Genomic DNA, 24,336 nt, shown 5'->3' on the forward strand with positions numbered 1-24,336 from the left:
AGAAATAAAAATGGACAGATTAACGTGTTTCTACATTTAAAGGACTGAAGGAGAAGGGTGAGCTGTGGACTATGCCAATCATGGCAGCTGCTGGAATCTTATGCAGAAAAGATGGGAGCAGGGAAGCTGGAGTGGGCCCAAGAACCAAACATGGTCTAAAGGGAAGAACAGCTTCCAGCAGAAAGGACTGGAGATACACAGGGTAGCTTGCGAATATATGCCAAGCTGTGACCTTAACAGCTGGCATGAATGGGGGGTGGGAGCAGGGATTAATCACCAATTTTATAACTGATGAAATCATTGGCTGCAGAATCAAGATGTTCTATGATCATTCAGGCTGTTATCTAAATTGCAAGGCCGAAATGTATCCCCATTGACTTTAGGGGCCTTTTTTCTCTGCTTTTTCTGAAGCCCTATATTTCTCAGAAATATTTATGGATTCTCTTTGACCAGTCATCAGACTTTTTTTGAGATTAGAAAAATCAATCCTTGGACAAATGTTATTTCTGATCATCATCATGATGATAATGATTATGATTTCACACCCACCTTGTATATTTCTGAAAGCTCACCAGTATTAGGTGCTCTACCAGCTCTTTTAATGAGACTTTACAGAAACACCTACATACCGGAGGTTTTTTCCCCCCACATCTCATTCTAGATAAGAGGGTTTTTTTTTTAAGCATTCAACAGAGGTTTAATATCCTGGTATGTTGATGAGTTAATTCTTCACCAGGAGGTTAGGACTGTAAATCCCAAAGCTGCTTGTTCAGCTCTATGTTCCAATTACAGTACTGTCTGTGAATTTCTAGGTCACGAAGAAAAGCATCAGCCATTTACATGTTGGGCCCTTCAAGGGAGTGGAAAATGTAATGAAAATGGGAAATAGACTGAGCGCTACGTAATTGATTTAAGTTGCTGCCAAGGCCAAATGCTACAGAAGAATGTGCAGCATCCCAAGGAATTAAAAAAAAATGACACTGGCAAAGGTCATATATTTGGAAGGAAAACCAGACTTGGCATATGAGCTCAAGCTGTTGTTACCTAAAGTATGCACTGAGCGCATACTGAAGATGGAGAACAAAGCTTCTTAGCAGCCACTGCCTGAACAAGCTTTAACTTTCAGCAACCCAGAATGAACACAATAAAACCCCTATTAACTGGAGGAAGAGTTGGATAACAAAATATGTTGTAACATCTTTTAAAGACCTGTGTAAACATCTTTCAGGTGGGACTATGAACAGCAATCCTGTTTCAGTTCAGTTAAGATTTCTTCAGTCATTTGGTACTCATTGGTACAGAACAGATGAAGGGGCTTCTGAGAAAATGACAACTCCTATGTGTTGATGCACATGTTGGCTGTGCCCTCAGCTAATGTAAGGTCAGTGTCAGTCAGAAGGGAGTTCTGTGCATGTACAGATGTACATGCACAGAGCTTTCTCCAGGGATTTGGAACCCAGATTGACCGGGGGACTCATCCCTTTGTATGGAACCCTATGCATGTGGGCCCCTCTTTAAACTGATGCTGATTTTGCAGTGGCCAAGTGTGCTTTTGACTCCTCCATGCTGTCATGTTCCGGTTGGCTCTTCTGCCTTCTATTCATGTGTTGGAGTGCACGTCTGTAGAATGGAGTCTTCTCAACAGGTAAAGGCTCCTCTGAGTTCTAGATAATGGGGAAGCCTACATGCATAGCACAGTCTCACGTCTAAAGATGTGCCCCTCCAATGCGGACATGATGACAGTGGTGAGACCAGCAGGGACCAGCCCCACTCTTCCACTCTACACAGTCGAAATGATCACCAAAATATTGGCCAAATTATTGAACGGAGACATCCAAAGTTTATTCCAATACAGCTCATCCCACAAAATAATTTGTATGGCCAAAAACTAGCTGCAGCACTAGCACAGAAGACGACGAAGACTGGTTTTCTCTAGCAAGTAGCAACTACACACAAAATCAATATAAAATACCATTTCGAAGTCATTCTAATGCATTCTAACATAGTCATTACTGCATTCTAAGATACAAGCTTAAGATTCATTTTCACAGGCTTACTGTAGAAGGGAAAGCTTCTTGTACCAAACCTAATCCATTGTATCATATTTGTTTTTTTAGTCTCATCTTGGAGCTAAAACAACTCCCGCTTCAGGTTATGTCATTTTTTCTGTATTGTGGAAAATTTCCAAATTCAGTTCTTCCCTTGAGCCCAAGTTTCCCTTAATGAACATTTCTGCTTTTTCCAGTCTGAGTCAGACTTTGGACTATGTTCCAGTTTGTCAAAATGTTCAGGCACTATACTTGAATTTAGATGGTTTTGTGACGAATTATGGTCAGTTCCATTACTCCCAGGACTTGCTAGGTCTGTCAAAAGATCCATAGCTGCCTGTGCATGCTGATACAATTGCTATGCACACTGGCAATAGCACTGCTTGGCTCCAGCCTGCATGATTTGGATCCTCTCACTCAGCCATGGGGGACAATGCCTCAGACCCAACTGAAAGGCCTGATTATGAATAATAAAAGGTGGCCAGGTACATTCTTTTATTCAAGGCAATTTGGTATTTCAAGTACTGTCTGAGTGATGTCTGGTTTCTTTTTATGTCTGATAAAATCAGGTGTGAAATAGTATTCTACACCATCCAATCTTAGTGGACACACAGATGTTACTGAACACACAAAGGGGTACTGACTTTTAACACAGACTGGTTGGGTGGTTCTTCTTTATTATTATTTTTAATCTAATTCCAAAGATAAGCGCTGCTCAACAGCTGGACTACCTTGTGCTTTCTAATTGCAGCCAAAAATGTTCCTAGAAAACGGTGCTCTGTGAAGATGAGCCATGGTTACCTGGGACATTACAGGGGGAGAAAAGATGGCTGCCTCCATAGGCCTATGAGAGCAACCACCCTTCTTTTCCATAGTGTACCTGGAAATGTAGGTTGGCTGTGTACACACTATACATTTAAGGCACATTTAAAGCATACAACTTTCTCCAAAGAATCTGGAGAACTGTAGTTTCTTAAGGATGCTGGGAATTGTAGCTTTCTGAGGGGTAAACTACAGTTACCAGGGACATTCCAGTCCCATTTTGAAGGAAAACAGAGGTTCCAGTCTACTTGCAGCAACTTTTACCTTTAAAAACCTTTAGAAAGAAGACAAAAAAATACAGAAAAGACTTCAGACCACCTCATAAATTTAATGCATTTAATAATTACCCCAAAGGCAAACTTTTATCCCCTCCCCAAAATGTCTCCAAAGTTCTCACTCCACCTTTGTTGGGAAGAAAGGTTGGGTGAGACATTTAGCAAGCCATAGTTGGCACCCCCTGAAAGGTATAATTAATTGAAAAGGAATTAATTTGAAGCAGAATATGGGTGGGAAATTAATAGTGGGAAATTCATTGAAGAGGGACGGATCTGAGGAGATCTGGGTAGTATCTTAATCTGGAGTGGGGCACAAATTAATTGAACAATTTATTTGAGGCAATTTAGGTAGGCAAATATACATATATTGAAGGCGGATTTATTTGAAGAGGGAATTCATTGGCTTTTCCTTCTGTTTAATTTATTTATAAATTTGTACCTGTAGATAAAAATTAGGATATGCAAATTCTATGCAAAATTGTGTCAGATTCTATTCTTTTCAATTTATACATTTTCTCTTTTGGGTGTGTGTGTGTGGGATGTGTTAAATTGCTACCCTAATCAATAGGCAAGCTGTAGCCTGCAGAGATGACCCAAATGCCTGCAGATATCTGCAGGAGAATTCAAGATCACAGTGCTCATGGGAAACCAGTGTTCCTGGGCAGTAGAACAGGTATTGCAGTCTGGAGTTGTTCATGGCTTGCAGTTTGGAGTTATTCCTGGACACGGTGGCACATGCCTTAGTTACATGGTTATAATGTCCTCTGCATGGGGCTGTCTTTGAAAAGTGTTTGGAAAATGCAGCTAGTTGAGATTGCTATGGCCAGGCTGATGACTGGAGCTGGACATCAGGAACATGGAACAGTTGTGTTTGCCAAGAAAACCTGTTTCTTTGGCCTGAAAACATGGTTCTGCAGTGAGGGACTGTGGGTAACATCTTGCTGATGGAATGCAGACTATTGGGTAAAATCTTCTGCTGAGACACAGTCTGTTCCCACTAGGTGAACTATATGGTCATAACTGAAGACACCTGTGTTATCTGGTGTAGACTGGTACTCAAGGCCATCAGCCTCAGCTGGCTGTGGGGGTGCACATCCAAAAAGACGTGAAAGCCACCTGGAATATTCCACTTCGAGGAGCCTCCTGATTGGCTATTAGAGCCGCTTAGCTGTTGCTATGCCTATTCCTATTAGAGCTAGAAATTTCTTTGTCTAGTTGTCTAACATCTTATGCTGACATTACATCTTGGGTGATGTGTTCCATTGTTTGTGGCAGGGCCAGATATCTTTGCTATCCTAATCTCTGCTGTCATGTTTTAAAGTGAGGATTCGTTAGTTTATTTGTTTTTGTCCTGTGGTTTAATTCTCATTTTTTTTAATGTTTATTGATTATTTATACGTATATCTTATAGGTGTTCATAGTTTAAGGATTTTTATGCTGCTATTTTTATGCACTTTTATTTTTTAGTAAAGCTACCTCATATTTACTCTGGTGTGTGTTCTTCCAGGTAAGCACTGAGTACTAAATCAGCACCTTGGCCTTTTGGATAATGGTACTGAAAAGTCTGGCTTGTGGCTCCAAGAAGCAGAGAGTCTGGCTTTTAGCTTTTGCCTTCTGGAATCCCAGGGATGTCCACTTAATTTAAGGTTCGGGTTTCCCCTGGCTCAAACTGGTGGACAGAACAGGTGGTGGCAGTATGAACTACCTTTCAGGATTGGTTTTGGTTCTTTTCTAGCCCTGGTAAGATTGGCAACTGAGGGTGCTTTACAAGAGCTGTGGTTTCCAGGATTTTGGAACCTGATAATCTTGACAGCATTGGCTTCAAGTTAGTATGTAGGCCCAGGTCAAAGTTTTGATTATGGCCTTTGAAGTCCTAAATGGCTTAGGGCCAGGTTACTTAAAGCACCTTCTTGTTGAATAAGTGCCTACCTGTGTATTGTGATCCTTGGGCAAGAAATACTTCTGTATCCCAACAGCATCTGAAGTGCAGTTGGTGGGGATGTGGGAAAAGGTCCTATTGGGTAGTTGCATTCAGGCTTTGAAACTCTTTCCCAAAAGAGGCCCATATTTATACGTTCTTTGTCAATTTTCTGTTAACCTGCAAATCCTTTCTGTTCCAGCAGGACTTTGACCTGTCAGACTGATTTAATGGGGGCATCTATTTTCATAGTGGCTGCTCTTTTTAATCTGTTTGTATGTATTTTTTGTAATATTTATATTAAGGTATCCAACTTTTGTTGTGTTTTATTGTTGTTCTTTTTATTGTTAGCCCAGTGATGGCTAGCAACTATTGGGACTGGTAGAGTAGAAGGCAGGGAGATCAACTTTAGGTTGAGTCAGAGCCGATTCTGTTTTTCTCCCCCTCTCCTGCTGGATTCTACAAGGGCATCACTGATACTAAGTAGGAGGAAGCTAATAAGCAGTGCCACCCATGGGACTGGTTCTAAGTAAAAGGGCAGGCAGGTGGGGATTTTGGGACTCAGGCTGATGGGGTAGTGTCCCATTCATCCTAATGGACTAACAGCTTCCACTGTGGTAGTCATCTAACATAAATACAGAAATGTAAAATATAAATTCTTGCAGTATTCACAGAGAGAGAGAGAGAGAGAGAGAGAGAGAGAGAGAGAGAGAGAGAGAGAGAGTCCTGAAAATGGATCTTTACCCAGTTTGGGAGCAGAATTCTCTTTGAGAACTGGAAAACCTGTACTATACAAGTGCAGTGTCAAAAATAAATTTTATTTATTTATTTATTATTTGATTTATATCCCACCCTTCCTCCCAGCAGGAGCCCAGGGCGGCAAAAAGAAGCACTAAAAACACTTTAAAACAAAGCTGGTAAAAGGCACTCCTAGCCACGGAGGTCAACTTGGCCTCTAGCAACAAATATGGATGCAGGAGCACCCCCAGACTACAGACCTACTTTTTCAGAGGGAGTAAAACCCCATCCAAAGCAGGCAACTGACCAATTATCCAAACTCAGGAACCACCAACCCACAGTGCCTCCGTCTTGCTAGGATTCAGACTCAGTTTATTGGCACTCATCCAGCCCACCACTGAGTCCAGGTACCGGTCCAGGGCTTGCAAGTCCTCTCCTGATTCAGATGTTACGGAGAAATAGAGCTGGGTATCATCAGCATACTGCCGACACCTCACCCCAAATATCCTGATGACTGCTCCCAAGGGTTTCATATAGATGTTAAACAGCATGGGGGACAAGATGGTACCCTGCGGCACCCCACAGCACAGCTGCCAGGGGCCCAAAAGACAGTCACCCAATGCTATTCTCTGAGAGTGACCCTGGAGATAGGATCGGAACCTCTGTAAAACAGTGCCTCCAATACCCATCTCACCAAGTCGGCTCAGAAGGATACCATGGTCAATGGTATCAAAAGCCGCTGAGAGATCAAGTAAGAAAAACAGGATCACACTCTCTGTGTCCTGCTCCCAATAAAGGTCATCCATCAGGGCAACCAAGGCTGATTCAGTCCCATAACCAGGCCTGAGCCCAGAATGGGTCAAGATAATCTGTTTCATCCAAGAGTACTTGCAATTGCTGCGCCACAACCCTCTCAATCACCTTCCCTAAAGAGGTGGTATTTGCAACCGATTGGTAGTTGTCACAAACCAGTGGGTCCAGGGTGGGCTTTTTCAGGAGTGGTTGGATCACCAAATTATGTTACCAAATTCTCAGTGTCCTCAATAGCAACTTCATATATTACATCTCTTTGTTGGTTGGCTAGCTATCCAAATAATGCCGGATGTATTTTGAAGATTCAGTGGTTTAAATAGTTTTTAGTCATCCTGCATTCAGTTTTTCATTGTCGATCACTGAGTGTTTCTCGAGGTAGAATGTTTTCTTATAAATGCAAGAATCCCCCCATTTTAGAAGGTTGTGGAGGATTAAGTTGCAAATGTGATTTATCTGCATCAAAACTTGTTTTATTTTGATGTGAATATTTATTTTTAATGTTTTGGATACAACACTTGATCGGAAATATAGTCAGCACTAAAATTCAAGTAGTGTTGACTTGTTCAAAGTTTCTGATGAGCTTGCTTTTCAATCTTTGTTTTGTTCCCTAGATCAGTCCCCAAAACCATTTGGAAATCGCCAGCCTGTCAGAAAAATATAGGAAAGGTCAAAGTGGCAGCATGAGCTGTCATGTGCAGAATAGCAAGTGCATACAGTTTGATAACTTAGTCTCATGACAAAGACAGGAAAGAGACTGGGAAATGTATATGACCTAAAATGGCTTTTTTTGTGCCAGCTTCTAGTCTTTACATCTCTGAAAACTTGTTTGGTTGATTCATAAATATATCATCATTATTATCATAGCCCTGGAGGAAGAAGTGGCTTGTTATGTTACTTCTTGTTAACACATCATGGAGGATATAAACACTACTTTTGAATTTGGTTGACAAATCCAATTGGGGGGAGGGACATGTAATGTGTGACCGTCAACAGAGTGACTTTACTTTATGAGCAAGCAGTATTTTTAAAGACCTGGACCTGAGCAGCCCCAGCCAGTATGGCTAATCATCAGGTATGATAGAAGTTGTAGTCTAACAACTGAAGGGCCACAGGTCTCACACATGATCATGCTTGAAAGATGACATAGCAAGTTATCTAATGAAAAGAGACTGTGGAGAATGTTTATTTTTCTTTCTGTTTTCACATGCAAGAATTTCGCATAGTATCCCACTGATTCCCTTGTGACAAAGCAATCTCTTTGGGTTTTTTGTTTGGATACTAAATGCTAGAAGGGTGTGACATTCTTGAATTATTTATTTCTCTTTATATAAAGAAAGTAAGATATAAAAATGCTATTTAATTCCATGAGTAGTTTATGTCCTCTGTGAGCTGTATAAAGCAAGGATTCTTAAAATTATAATTCAGGAACTCTTTGGGTTACAAAGGACAGTGTATATAATTTCACAAGTAACTTTAATACTTTAAAATAAAGTGGTTTCAAGTGCATTGTCAACAAAGCGTATAATGCAGGAAGCAGCCATTTTGAATTTGAATGCTCCTTAGCATTGTGGCTAGATAATTTGAATTATTCAGTAGGCTTGTGCCTTCCAGTTGCTGAGAACAGCTGTAGACTCAGAGAAGTGCATTAAGGTCATTTCTCCTTGTTTTGTTTCCATCTAGAACAGCCTTTCCCAACCAGTGTGCCTCCAGATGTTGCTGGACCACAACTCCCATCAGCCTCAGCCAGCATTGCCAATGGTCAGGAAAGATGGGAATTGTGGTCCAACAACACCTGGAGGCACACTGGTTGGGAAAGGCTGATCTAGAATATTGGTTCTTTTTTCCAAGGCTTTCTTTTTCATTCACTCCATAATCTGGCACACATTTACTTACATGCTCCAAAATGATATCAGATCTCTGGCAGTTCTTACTCCATTCCTTATTCCACCCTCCCTCCCCTCTCTCCATTATGTCTCCAGGATGAGAGGAGATGGTTGACTAGCGAATCTGTTGCTTGAGCTTATCTTGTCACGGCAAATGGAAAATATGCAGTCTCTCTCTAGCTGCATTTTTGCAATCATACACCAATGAAGTTGAGTGAGTGGAGGATAAAACCATAAAAAATATATGGGGAAAGAGTTCTTCAGATTAAAACTGTGGCACAAAAGGAACTGGGGACTAGTGTTACTAGGCTGCCACCTGAAAATCTTATATTTTCCTTTAAGAGTACTGAAAACGCAGCACGAAATGTTGCCACAGTTGTATCACTTCTCCCATTCTTTGCTGGGTCCTTTTAAACCATCCTCCTCCTCATTTGACACCTAGTAGTTGGGCTTGGTTTTCCTGCCTGCTTCTTTGAAGTTGCACTGTTCAGCACAACTACACACAATAACCACCTTCTGGTGTTCAGACAGCATGTTAAATTACCATGTGGAGGAGGGCTGTGGGGATGAGTGTGCTAGCCATGCCCTCCCATGCACTGTTCTGGTTGCCCTCCAATTCATGAAGGGTGAGCTTGTGATGAGGGAACCTCCTGTACTCATGAAGCCTCCCTGCATATTTTAGAACTCTGGCTTCACAAGGTCACTTTCCATGAGTTGGAAGGCTAATAGAATTATGATGGCAGGGACAAAGCCAGCATGTTTATCCTCCCCCCCCCACACACCCCACAATCGTATGGGTTAATCTGAAGCCCGAGGAGAGCTTTAAAAGAGCAGATTCATGAGGCTAGGTAGAATTTCCAGGCAGAAGACAAAGCATCACCTAATCCCCTGGATATAGTCAAATTAACTCTGCTATACTTCTGAAGAGGCAGATAATGATGATTCCAGCCAATATCTTTGGTTGTGAATGGGCAACCCTTGAAAATTCTTGGGTCAACTGAAGAGCTTTTTGAAGTATGGATACCTGCATATTTGAAAATGGAAATGGACTGCCTTCAAGTCAATTCAGACCTATGGTAATCCTATGAATAGGGTTTTCATGGTAAGCGATATTCAGAGGTGGCTTACCATTGCCTTCCTCTGAGGCTGAGAGGCAGTGACTGGCCCAAGGTCACCCAGTGAGCTTCATGGCTCTGTGGAGATTTGAACCCTGGTCTCCCAGGTGGTAGTCCAACACCCTAACTACTACACCACACTGGATCTCTTACTTGCATATTTAGACAGTGGAAATTTATTTAGTAAACAGATCTTTCTCTATTGTTCCCTCTCTCCCATTTCTCTAGGAGAAACATGCCAATACACAGTTTGCAAAGGGTTTATTTAGTAGGATCCCACTGGGTGACTGAACTAATCTGTTAAATCACTCTTCTTGTCTTCCAGGCTGAGTCACCAAGTAGATCACCTGATGAGAGGCCGGTGGTGCAGAGTTGGCCTTGACCAAATACAAATTTAAAAACACATTTTTAAAAACAATTTAAAAACACATGCTAAAATGCCTGGGAGAAGAGGAGAGTCTTGACCTGGCACCGAAAAGACAATAGTGTTGGTGCCAGGTGCACCTTGTCACGGGCATCATTCCATAATTTGGGGGCCACCACTGAGAAGGCCCTCTCTCTTGTTGCCAGACTCCCAGCTTCCCTCTCAGTAGGCACCCAGAGGAGGACCTTAGATGTTGAGCAGAGTGTACGGGTGGGTTCATGTTGGGAGAGGTGTTCCATCAGGTATTGTGGTCCTAAGCCGTGTAAGGCTTTATAGGTTAAAACCAGCACCTTGAATTGAGCTCGGAAACATACAGCCCGCCGATGCAAACAGGCCGTTGCGTTAGAACCGTCTGGTCCCTGTTACTGATCTGGCCACTGCATTTTGCACAAGCTGCAGTTTCCAAACCGTCTTCAAAGGCAGCCCCACATAGAGCACATTGCAGTAATCTAGCTTGGAGATTACCAGAGCATGGACAACTGAAGCCAGGTTATTCCTGTCCAGATAGGGACGTAGCTGGGCCACCAACCAAAGTTGGTAGAAGGCACTCCGTGCCACTGAGGCTACCTGAGCCTCAAGTGACAGAGATGGCTCTAGGAGAACCCCCAAGCTACAAACCTGCTCCTTCAGGGGGAGTGCAACCCGACTGAAATGGATCCAGAGAATTGGTCTCATCGAAGAGTGTCTGGAACTGGCTTGTCACCACTTGTTCAAGGACCTTGCCCAGGAATGGAACATTTGCTACCAGCCTATAGTTATTAATATTTTCTGGGTCCAGGGAGGGTCTCTTCAGGAGTGGTCTCACTACCGCCTCTTTCAGGCAGCCAGGGACCACCCTCTCTCGCAGAGAGGCATTAATCACTTCCCTGGCCCAGCTGGCTGTTCCATCCCTGCCAGCTTTTATTAACTAAGAAGGGCAAGGATCCAGTACAGAAGTGGTTGCACGAACCTGTCCAAGCACCTTGTCAACGTCCTGAGGCTGTACCAACTGAAACCCATCCAAGAAATCGGGACAAGGCTGTGCTCTGGATACCTCGCTTGATTCACCTGCTATAACACTGGATTCTAAGTCACTGCACTACTCATACTTGTCCTTTGTTCTTCCCCAATAGCTTGCTGAGTGCCATCTGACCTGGGGGGTCTCATCTTTCAGCACTATCTCGTGTTGCATTTTGGATACTCTGTTCATAGGGTTTTTGTGGTAAGAGGTATTCAGAAGTGGTTTATCATTGCCTTCCTCTGAGTTTGGATTTATCTTAGTCTGGTCTTAGCCTCTTGGTCTGGACTCCTGAGGGTATTGCTCTCAGCTTCTTCAACACTCCCAAACTCCCTCATCATGTTAAGGTGCACATCCTAGAGGGGGGGAGGATAATGTTACATGTACCTAATTTGGCCTGCAGATGATCTAATGTAAGGGCTGAAGATGGTGCATTTGATACCGAGCGAACAGGAAACCTTTCCTGTTATCTGCTGGATGAGGGACTTCAAGGGTGTGTCTGTGTGGAAATCCTGACCTAAGCCTTCCTGTGAAATATTTGCCTATGTTGATATAAGTGCTCTGTTGTACATTTGGTTAGGTGACTTGTCTATTAAATAGCATTTTCCACAAGACTAAATATTGCAATTGTGGCCTGTATTTATGTTTCCCTTTTTATATGATTTTTTTAAAAAAACAAACAAACCACCATGCCATCTAAAGTGGATAAGAGAAAAATCAATTCATTTGGAATGTGGTGTTGGAGGAGAGCTTTGTGCATACCATGGACTGCAAAAAAAGACAAATAATTTAATGTTAGAACAAATTAAACCAGAACTATCACTAGAAGCTAAAATGATGAAACTGAGATTATCATACTTTGGACACATAATGAGAAGACATGATTCACTAGAAAAAATAATAATGCTGAGAAAAACAGAAAGGAGTAGAAAAAGAGGAAGGCCAAACAAAAGATGGATTGATTCCGTAAAGGAAGCCACAGACCTGAACTTACAAGATCTGAACAGGGTGGTTCATGACAGATGCTATTGGAGGTTGCTGATTCATAGGGTTGCCATAAGTTATGATCGAGTTGAAGGCATATAACAACAACAGCAAAATGCCTTCCTGTGACCTTTGCTCCTCCACCTCCATCATACTTCCAGAATACCTGGATGATGCCACTTTTAGTTCGTTCAAATCCCTCCTCAAAATCCAACTTTTCTGTGAAGCCTACACAATGTCCTAGTTCACATGACCTGCTGTACCTAACACAGGAAGCTGCCTTATACTAAATTAAATCATTGGTCCATCTGGCAGCGACTCTACAGAGTTTCAGGCAGGGAATATTCCCAGCCCTTCCTGGAGATGCTGGGGATTGAAACTGAGATCTTCTGCATGCAAGGCAAATGACCTACCACTGGGCTACAGTCCTTCTCCAAAGTCCTTCTCCTGAGCATATGTTACTGAAACAATTGAATATTGCTTCTCTGTTTGCCCCATCTCTTCTTCCTTCTCCTTCCACAACAGACATGCCAATCGTGACATTGTAAGCTGCTTAGGGCCCTTGCAATTCAATAATAACATATAACAATTCCTCCCTGAAGGATAGTCCAGCTGGCTTATGGTGTAGATCAGCATGAGAACGTCTTGCATGTTCAGTTTGATATTTTTGCTTCAATCATACCAGTGGGGACAACATTCAATTTTTGGTAGTGGTGGTTTGGGGGTTAGGGGACATGCCATTGAAGCTGACAGTAGAAAGAAAGAAAGAAAGAAAGAAAGAAAGAAAGAAAGAAAGAAAGAAAATGCAGTGAGAAAAGATGCACTGAATGGAAGGGAGACAGTCAAATGCATGTAGAAGGTACAGAGGTGATGCTATAGTGGCCTCTCCAGAAGGAAGTCAGAATATTTTACAGGTGAAATAAAACTGTAGAAGTACCACAGACAAAGTCTTCACTTAGAAATAATTTTATTTTTGTTTATCTATTAAACACCAGTGTGGTGTAGTGGCTAAGGTGTTGGACTATGACCTGGGAGACCAGGGTTTGAATCCCCACATAGCCATGAAGCTCACTGGGTAAACTTGGGCCAGTCACTGCCTCTCAGCCTCATGAAAACCTTATTCATAGGGTCACCATAAGTCAGAATCAACTTGAAGGCAGTACACACACACTTTAAATTTATATCCCACTCTTCCTCCCATTAGGAGTCCAGGGTGGCAAACGAAAACACTAAAAAAGCACTCTAAAGCATAATAAAAAACAGACATTAAAATATATTAAAACAAAACACCTTTAAAAACATCTTAAAAAAAAAAAAGCTTTAAAAACAGCTTACAAAGCAATGCCAACACAGATGCAGATGGGGATAAGGTCACTACTTAAAAGCCTTGTTGAAAGAGGACGGTCTTCAGTAGGTGCCGAAAAGATAACAGAGATGGTGCCTGTCTAATATTTAAGGGGAGGGAATTCCAAAGGGTAGGTGCCACTACACTAAAGGTCAGCTTCCTATATTGTCTGGAACGGACCTCCTGATAAGATGGTATCTGCAGAAGGCCCTCACCTGCACAGCGTAGTGATCAACTGGGTATATAAGTGGTAAGACAATCTTTCAGGTATCCTGGTCCCAGACTGTATAGGGCTTTGTACACCAAAACCAGAACCTTGAAGTTATTATGTGTTAAATCTTATAATAGTATTGTTGTGCTCCACCCCAATCTCCGAGCTGTGAGATTTCAAGGGATCCCTGTGCTCGCCCTGGGTTTGGTTTCCTTGGGAAGAAGGTCAGAGGAGACTGTGGTGTCTTTATGAAATATGGTTTATTTACACACATTCCAGCCTGAGCTTAGGATGGAGGGGTTCAAGGCATCAGCAGTCCAATATCCAGCTTTTCCATCAGGGTTACAGGAGGCATCCTAAACCCATGGTCAAGAGAGCCAGTCTCTCTGCCTGCCTCCAGTCCCAGCCTTTCCCAGCAACACTCTGAAACACAAACCTCTCCTTGGCCCCAGGAGGGGGGGGAAGGCTCTCCTAAAGAGTTTCAGTGACAAAAGGATCTCCCTGACCCATTCACCGGTTGATGGGCACCTGATAGACCCATTAACCCACCTAGCCACTCTTATTAGATTAACAAAAGAAACTCATCTGACCAGCAGAGCGAGTTTCTCACCCCAAGGTACAGGATTCCAAATCAGAGGCTGGAAGGGGACTCATAGGAATTATCCATCTCAACCCCCCCCCCCAAACTCACAACAGTATAATTAGCACAGTGCTGCAAATTTCCCATGCATTCCCCTCTCCCCCAACTATTATTCATCAATTAATGTGAATAGAAATTACATTCCAAGATAACCAAAGGAGAAATAAAATTCCAGTGAAATTCTCATGAGTGGGGACCAGAGCTTGGAAAAGTTACTTTTTTGAACTACAACTCCTATCAGCCCCAGCCTGCATGGCCACTGGATTGGGCTAATGGGAGTTGTAGTTAAAAAAAGTAACTTTTCCAAGCTCTGGTGGGGACCTGGTTTGTTGTGTGCACTTTTCTTTTATGGTGGCCGAGAGGTCTTTGTGAGTGTCCTTTCTCGTATTCTACAGATCACCAGTGGTCTGTATTATGCAGCTTTCCCACATGCTTGTCCCTTAGTTAAAGCCCAGGGGAGACATGATGAGGTAACTCCTTCAACGGGGCTTTTTCAGATAAAGACATATGCCCACACCCACTAGGAACAGCTCTCCCAGGCCTCAGACAGGAAGTCTTTCCCAACCCTACCTGGACATACTGGGGATTGAACCTGGGAACGTCTGCATGCAAAGTAGATGCTCTATCACTGCGGTATAGCCTGTCTCTGGCTTCTTTGCTTAGTCCTTTCATTTTGCTGTCCCTTTGCTTTTTCCACCCTTTAGGCCCTAAAGTTTAGAGGGTTTTTTAAAACAATGTTGTGACTGAGCTAGCTCTTTAAGTATTCAATCCCGTTTGTTAACCTGATATGAAAGGCATAAAACCAAGGATGAAGTAAAGAACCTATCCAGCTCTCTGTGACTAAAAATGAAACTGCAGAAGTGCTAAATCACAGTCTGCAATTGGTGACAGACAATTTAGGGTTACCAACCATACTCTTTTAAGAGTACATGTACTCTTTTTGAGATGGTGTAACAGCATACTCTTACTTTTCACTTATCGAAGCCAAATGTATTCTTTTTGAAACGACAAAATGATGGTAACCCTAGACAGACTGGATGGTGACCAAGAAACTGAAACCAAATCCTGATAATACACAAGTGCTGTCCATGGGTAGTGTGAAGAGATGGTGCTTATTCTGAATGGAGTTGCACTTCCTCTGAAAGATCAGATTCTCAGTTTGGGTGTGCTATTAATTTTGGCCTTGTCTTTTAAGGTATACAAATAGCTTGAAACATATTTCAGTAGTTGAGGCTGATAGGCCTGGTATGATTCCTCCTAAACAGAGACAGCCTGGTCACGTTATCCATGACTGATAACATCTTGATTAGCCTATTGCAATGTGTTCTATGTGGGGTTGCCTTTGAAGACTCTTCCAAAACTGTCATTACGCAGAACAGAACAAAAAAAAATCTACATCACAATTGTTAACCAGGACTATCTATATGGAACATATTGTTATAGGATTGTGGGGCAGGGAGGGGGACTCATCTGGATGGCATCTTTGGATTCCTCTTAAGGCCTGTGGTTTTGTATCTGTAATATGGGATCCTGTAGTAAAAAACAATGTCTTTGTTAAGTTAATGGCTCTAGCCCAGATTAAATATCAGTTTCCTTGACTAAAGCACACAGGTGACTAGCTGCCACAGAAACTACCAGCCGGTAATATTTCCAGAAGATGGGCTACAGGGGGCAGGCGCTGGCTGGAGGTTATTGGTGAATGTAAGAGAACAATAAACCTGGAGCCAGGCTCATCTTGAAGTTTAACTTTGCCCTCTGTGAGAATCCACTGCTATGCCATTGGGGAGCTCTAGAAACTAATGAGTGATCAGAATCTGTTGGAGTGCTAATCCTATGAGCCCTTCTTGTGCTCAGCCTGTATATATGTGTAAATAAAATCATATATCGCAAAGACTCCACAGTCTCCAGTGACCTTCATTCTAAATAAACCAAATCCAAGGTATTTACTGGCACCCTGAAATCTCTTACCACTCAGATATTGGGGTGCATGTGATACTATTAGGCCCATTTTTTGAACAGCTCCACTAGATACCAGTCTGTTTCCAAGCACAATTCAGTTTTTGGCTTATAAAGCCATAAATAGTTTGGGACCAGGACACAAAAAGTAATGCCTAATGCATGAAACTGCCTGGCCATTAAAATAGGCCTGAGCCCATGCTCCATGATCCCCTGCCATCCAAAGTAAAGTGGGTGGGGAGTGATTTGAGACAGGGGCTTTTCAGTTGTAGCATCCATTTATGGAATTCTCTTCCCAGATCAGAGATGTTTGCCTGGTACCATGTTGGTGGGGCCTGGATTTTTTTTTACTGCCCTCATTCCTTAATGTTGTGCTGTTGTCGTTTTTCATGCTGGATTTTAGCTGGCTTCTACAATTTGGATTGCATTTTATGTTTATATTTTGTTTCATACGCTGTCCTGAGAACCATGGCTTAACAGCAGCTGCTAATGTTTTAGATCATTTTTTAAATGAAATGATAACTTGTATCCAATGTGATAAATCAAAAGATCTCCTCTCTCCATCACATGGGACTTTCATTGCAACCCATTTGGAGAAGTTAAACTGTGAGCTCTCGACTTAATTTTTTGCAGTGTGAACTAAAAAGAGAGGGGGGGAGGACAGACAGAGAAAAATCCCTAAGGGCGCAATCCTTGAGGTTATGCCAGGCTGAAGGATGTGGTGTAGCTGCAGAGAAGAAAGAAGTGTGTTGGCGCAGCTGGGCTGTGCCAGCAAGAATCTCCCACTTGGGCACATCCATGGCATAGCCGGAGAACTCCGCCACCCAGGCACAGTTTAGGGTTGGCTGGCATAAAGCCCCCAAAAGGGGCATTCCAGGGGTGTGGCATCATGGCCCTGTTTAGCTTGGTCCTGCAGCCCCAGTCCTGGCAGACGCTCCCCCCTGGAAAAGGGGTGGTAGAAGGAAACATGCTGTTTGTTTCCTTCCACCAAGCTTTGTAAGTGCAGCTAGTGTGCTCTCCTCCTGAGGGCTCCTGGTGGGATGTGGGATGTGGTAGGACCATACGTCGCCTTCCCTTCTGCCAGTGCTACTTCTGCCAGCTTCCTCCTAGTTGGTTTGCTCTGTAAGTGGGTTTTCTCGGTTTAACCTTTTTCTAACCTTAAAAAAGTAAATAAACCTGACCACCTCTCAATCTAGAAATATCTAGAGCCTTACCTTGCAATTCCTCATGCATGGAGGCTTAAAAACTAGACTCCTTTGCTATTTAAATTATTTGCAATTTACCAGCTACAACTGTGTAAATGATGCTTGGTGAGCCTTGTTGTAGAATTTCATTAACCTGAAGCAATGTAACAGTATTACATTGGATAGAATTATCAAGGTTGCTTGAAGGAGAATTTTTAGTTGCTTGAAGGAGAATTAATTTATGTAAAAGAAAGCCAAATGTAACCATAGGTACATTGACTTCCTTACTAATTAACTAATTAAAATGATGTATTTATTTACACAATTTATAAATGCACAGTCTGATCCACAAGCCATGCAAAACTGAAAGCTGGGGATTTCTAGGTTGAACCAGCCCCCTGTCTATGATTTGTGTTAAAGTCCAGTGCTCAGATGTGGGTGAAAGATGTATCTCTGTAATGATCAGTTTATACATCTGCATACTATTTCCACACAGCACAGCTTTCATTTTAAGGAACTTGTGAGGGCAGTGAAGAGGTAGACACAAGTGCTTGGGACAAAATAGGAAATTCTGCAAAAAAATTTACAACAAAAGCAGAATTAAAAGCCAGTGATGGAGGAGAGTGCCCTAACATCCCTAATCCTCTGGGACCTGCAATGGCTGTCCCACCGGATGGTCCCCGGGGGCTGCCCCAATACTGAACTGCCAGAAGTCATATGTCAAGATGCCATGCCATGAAGGGGAGTACCAGCTTGATAGCCCCTGCCCAGACAAAGCTATGCCATGAATCACTTTTACCTGTCAGCATTTCAGGCAGCCATCCTAACACCCTTTGCCTGAGGCTGGATAACAACACCCATCCAATCTGAGCTTTAACCTGGGTGGTCCTCCGCCACCAGTCAACATGTCACAGGAAGAGGCCAAAATTATTTATTTATTTATTTATTACATTTATACCCTGCCTTTCTTTTCATCATAGAAACCCAAGGCAGCTTACATATGGTTCCCAGGCAGTCTCCCATCCAGGCACTGTCCAGACCTAGGTGCTGGCCTCATGTGCCTTCAGACCATAGTCTGGAACCTTAAAATTAAAACTCCAGCCAACCCAACTACCCCCAGAAAAGAGAAATCTACCCAATCAGCCGAACCCAACTGCTCAGGTGGTCAGGACAGTGACAAACAAGGAAGTGTCATGAAGCAAATTATCACCAGCCTTGCTTTGCACTCTCCTTGATTATTTTTGTATGGCTGGAATGCGTCCTTGAAGTCTCATGGTGCTTCTTGCTTGCCTATATGGGGGATAGAGAGGGATATATGAGAGTGAAGAAAGATGTCAGCTGTATGCAGGCAAATTTACATGTATTGCTCTGTCCACTTTTGCCTCTGACCACCAGCCTCTGTCTCCACTGGTATGTGGCCCTCGGGATGTTATCCAGATGGAAATGTGGCCATCAGGCTGAACAAGGTTAAAAAGTCACACCATTGCGTCTACCTCCAAGCCCAGGAAACTGAGCCTGGTATCAGTCCCTCCATCTTCTCTGGAGCCAATGGGACCCCCAGCTCTCTGCTTGCAGCTGAAAATATTTTAACAAGAATGCACAGACCCAAGTATGCACTGGGTCCCAACGTTTGCCAGTTAGTCTAGATAATACTGAGCTAGATAGACAAATGGTCTGACTTGGTGTTAGGCAGCGTCCTATGCATTGTTGTAAATGTAGAGGCACTATCTGAGACTTCACTAGCTATTGGCTAACCTTCTGTGCTGTCATAAAAGTCTTCATGGCCCTCATGCTCAAGCCAGTGGCTGAGTTTCTTTATTGTCATGAAATGCACATAATCATTCTAACTGCTGAGGAGTTTAACTGTCAGTCCAATGAACATCAAGACCAAAGAGGCTTCTGTATGGTCTTTTTAGGAAGGGCTGTAGAAGAGGCAGCTAGAGTGAATGTTCATATAGGGTGTGTAAGCTGTGTGTCTATAAAAATTGAGGACGATTGGTCAATGTAATTTAGAGAAACTCTCTATGCAGAGGCCACAATGGTTGAAAGCTGTTCACCATATTGATAGCCCTGGCTGCAAGATGGATGCCACCAGCAACCAGGAATGTGCATTGCTAATATGGAGTCTCTATATGATTAGAGCCACATCTGGGAAGCTTTTCGCCATTATAGCCTTTGTGTGGAGTTATCACCACATGGAAATATTTTCAGTATGGTAGCTCTATTTGAATAGGACCCCAAGAAACAAATGGTAGATACGCAGAACTTCAAGTGTGCAGGGGCTTGGCTTTCAGTAGCTTTGAGAATGCTCCTCTTTCTACGTATATTCAAAATGCTCTCCTCTTAGCCATTGCTTAGTCCCTATGTATTTTCTATATGAAATATCCTCAGAACATTTGCTTTGTGTTAAAACAAGACAAAGACCAATTACACATGGTAAAACAATTTACATTCTTTAGTGTCACTACAGTTTTTGGTTTCTTTAGAACAGCATTGTACATGCACACAAACAAACAATGCATGTGTAATTCATCCAGGTTACTTGGGACACAGGAAAAATATCCCATCAGATAAACAGGACCGGCAATCATATAGGGTAATTGAAATATGGATTTGAGGCAGCCATGATTTCCATGAGCATTAGATGGTAGTTCTTCTTTACAGTATGTTATCCCCTTCCAAACACAAATCCCACCTCTTGATAGGCCTCAGTTTGCAGCATTACAAATCGAGTCAGATTCAATACAAATCCTACTGCAAACACAATTTGTATTCAAATTGGCTCCTGAAGTTAGCAAATTGCATTGACACTAAGTAAATGGCAGACATGATAGATTTTCTGCTAGAGCCAAGGGCCTGAAAACTAAGTGATCAGCTCAAAAAACTAAGTGATCTGTACGTTATTTGTAGAAAGCAGAATAGTTGCAAAAGATTCAGGAAACTGCAAAGCAGGAAACTGCAAAGAATTCTGTCTTTAAAAACCCATATATAACTACATTACTTGGCCCTCTAAGTGTTATAATCAAGAAACTAATGTTTTAACAAAGAGCACATGAATATCATAGCAGAAGTTGCAAGGAGGGTGTATTTTCTTGATGGACAGAGGTTTTATCTAGGCTAGGGAACGTCTGTTCCCTGAACTGCCTTCTAATGCTCAGCTTATGTAGTTCACTGAAATAAATTAAGCCTCCTGAATGAAACAGTGGCTCTCCTGCTTATCTGTATTCTGTTGGGACATCCTCAGCTGCACATCTCTTTCCTTAACAAATGATTGATTTGGGCCTGAGAACTGAAGAAGCCGTTGAAAATACAAAAGCAAACAAAGCTAAGATTGAGGGATTGATTGTGTTCTGAAAACAGTGATTTTATGCAGGTGTTTTGTTCTTTAAGAGACACATAGTTCTTGATGGGAGAGAAAGGTTTGTTCAGGCTCAAATCATTAAAGACATTATTTACCTTCAATTAGAGATGTGCTAAACTCTTTGTGGCAAAGTTCTGGTGCAGGGAAAATCAAATGTGATTTGCATATGGGGAATTGTCAAAGTTTCTGCTTTATTGCTAGGCACTTCTGGGTGGGCATCTAATTACTGCAATCTCTTTCACCATGGCTGAGCATTTAGACTGTATGAGCAGCAATGTCACAACCTTGCATTGCCTTTCAACTTATTTTCACAACCAGCTGCTTATTGCTTCACGTACTATTATTTATTTACTTAAAAACAATTTTTGGCTATATCTGCACCATACATTTAAAGCACTGTTACACCATTCTAACAGTCATGGCTTCCCCCACAGCATCCTGGGAACTGCAGTTTTTTTAGGTTGCTGAGAATTGGTAGGAGAACCCTATTCCCTTCACAAAGCTACAGTTTCCAGAGTTCGCTAGGAAGAGAGATTTATTGTCAACCCTTCTGGAAAATGTAGCTCTGTGAGGAGAATAGTGGGCTCCTAACAACTGTTAGTACCCTTAATAAATTCCATAAAGGAAGCCACAGACCTGAAGTTACAAGATCTGAGCAGGGTGGTTCATGACAGATGCTCTTGGAAGTCACTGATTCATAGGGTCGCCATAAGTCGTAATCGACTTGAAGGCACATAACAACAACAACCAGGGTTCTTTGGAGGAAGCCATTACTGTACTGTTAAAGTGTTGCCACCCTGAGCTCCTTCAGGAGGAAGGGTGCAATTGAAATAAAATTGAAATTGAAATTGAAATTCAAATAATAATAATAATAATATACAGTGGTATCTTTAAAAGTATGATGTGGACGTAGCCTATGCCGCACCCTCTCTCCTTAAGAAGATCAGAGCAATGGACATTATAGATAAGAAAGCAACATGAACACAATAAAACCAAACAACAAGACTCACAGCAGCTAAAATACCTAGGAGGCCTCAAAAGCCTGACTGCAAAATAAAGTTTTAACAGCTTCTAAATTATTATTAAATGTGAGCAGTGAAGGAGATATGATCTCCCAGGGGGCAGAATTCTAGAGAAAAGGGCTTTCTGAAGCGTCAATCTGAAAGGTCTCTATGGAAGATCTCAGTCCTCAGGAAGGATTATATAAAGGAAAGTAGTCCCTCTGATAATTTGGTCATTTAGGGCCATATAGATAAAAATACAGCACTTTGACTTGCTCTTGGAAATGAATAGGCAGCCAATGAGGTTGCTACAAAAAGGGAAAACAGAAATCCTACATCCCATCTAGGGTTGCCAGGTCAGAAGCAGAGCTTGGAAAAGTTACTTTTTTGAACTACAACTCCCATCAGCCCAATCCAGTGGCCATGCTGGCTGGGGCTGCTGGGAGTTGTAGTTCAAAAAAGTAACTTTTCCAAGCTATGGTCAGAAGCATCCCAAAACATGAGATTTTAGGGGCAGGCCCGAGTGATGTCACGGGGCGGGCCCAAGTGATGTCATTAAGCATGATACATTAAGCATCAGTCACAGTTGCTTGGAGCGTACAATTAAAAAAAAATCTGACTGGAAATTAAGCTAGACATCTTAGCTAAAAGATGGAGCCTGGATAGGGAATATTTAACCTAGCCTACTTGCTTTCGGCAAGAAGGGTTTAAGTGCCTTCAGGCCAGGCCAGTCACCACAAGGTCACTGTAGGCAGAAAGGAGCCTAGTGTTGTGGAGATGTTAGATGGGAGCATTCGGGAGTAAAGATGGATGCCCCTGAAGGCTGCAATTCTAAACACACGTACTAAGGGACTAAGCCCCCATAGAACTCAACAGGACTTACTTCTGAGTAGTTATAGTTTGGATTGTGCTGTTGGTAAAGCTTGACTAGGGATCCTTTGCAAAGACATCCATATCCAAGCAGGGTTGGCAATCCCCTGCCTGGATTGCCCTGCCCTTATCTTTTAATGAGGCTGCTCCAAACTTCTTTACAGATTTGACCCTTCACTTCAGAAAGAGGTCTGAGAAATGAGTAAGAGTAAGAAGATTCTCTCCCTTTTTATCTGCATAGATGCCCTCATCCTTCCCCTGCGCCCAGCAGAAGCTCTGGGCCAGGCGGGATGCAGTGGGATCTCATAGAGGACACCCTCCCCTTTCATGGAGTATATGATTTGTACGGTCCCAGAGCAGATTTCAGGGTGGGTACCCTCAGTTACTTATTTTTTTCTATGTGTTTTTGTCCATTTTGATTTTGCATTGATGCACCCGTGTGTGCCCGGTGCCCAGCAGAAGCTCTGGGCCAGATGGGATGCACTGGCATCTCATAGAAGACACCCTCCCCTTTCCTGGGGTATATGATTTGTCCTGGACCAGAGCAGATTTTGGGGTGGGCACCCCTAATTACTTATTTTTCCTGTATGTCTTTTTCTGCTTTGATTTTGTATAGATGCCCTCTTCTGTGCCCTGCGCCCAGCAGAAGCTCTGGGACAGGCGGAACACAGTGGGATCTCATAGAGGACACCCTCCCCTTTCCTGGAGTATATGATTTGTGTGGTCCCAGAGCAGATTTCAGGGTGGGTACCCTCAGTTACTTATTTTTTTCTATGTGTTTTTGTCCATTTTGATTTTGCATTGATGCACCCGTGTGTGCCTGGTGCCCAGCAGAAGCTCTGGGCCAGATGGGATGCACTGGCATCTCATAGAAGACACCCTCCCCTTTCCTGGGGTATATGATTTGTCCTGGACCAGAGCAGAGTTTGGGATGGGCACCCCCAGTTACTTATTTTTTCCTGTATGTTTTGGTCTGCTTTGATTTTGCATAGATGCCCTCATCCTTCCCCTGTGCCCAGCAGAAGCTCTGGGCCAGGCAGGACGCAGTGGCATCTCATAGAGGACACCCTCCCCTTTCCTGGGGTATATGATTTGTCTTGTCCCAGAGCAGAGTTTGAGGTGGGCACCCCCAGGTACTTATTTTTTATGATTTTATGACATCATTATGTATTTATGATAATATCAGAAGCCTGATGATTTTGATTGCATAAATGTATTGTTATTCTTGACGGGGAGAGTCCCCCGATCACAGTGATATATCATACAGGGTACCCCAACATATATTTTGGGGTTCAGAAACATGTTAAGTTTTGTTTGAAATTGCTGTAGTTGTCAACTCTTCTTTTTTAGTGTTTTGAACTTTCAAGCAAATAAGGAACTGGGAACTAGGAACCAACTTCAGCGTTGTATCAGTTAAATAGATTAAACAGTTGCGGGGGGGGAGCTGACGTTTTGGTGTATATCTCGGGAACCAGACCACCTAGAAACTTAATTTTTTTAAATTGAAGCTGAGAGTCCAGAGATTAAGGGGTGCTAGCTGGAGAGCCAAAGGGCCCCCCAAAAACTGGAGATTCCGGCCAAAAACAGGAGACCTAGTAACTCTAATCCCATCCCATCCCATGAAGAGAGTGGCTGCAGCATTCTAAACCAAGTGAAATGTCCAAACAGTGTTTAAAGGCAGTTCCGCACAATAACTGAGAGATGAACATAAGAAGGTGAGAAGACTCCTGCTGGATCAGAGCAGCCACAAA

The sequence above is a fragment of the Rhineura floridana genome, chromosome 7, assembly GCF_030035675.1.
Source record: "Rhineura floridana isolate rRhiFlo1 chromosome 7, rRhiFlo1.hap2, whole genome shotgun sequence".
Classification (NCBI taxonomy): Eukaryota; Metazoa; Chordata; class Lepidosauria; order Squamata; family Rhineuridae; genus Rhineura; species Rhineura floridana.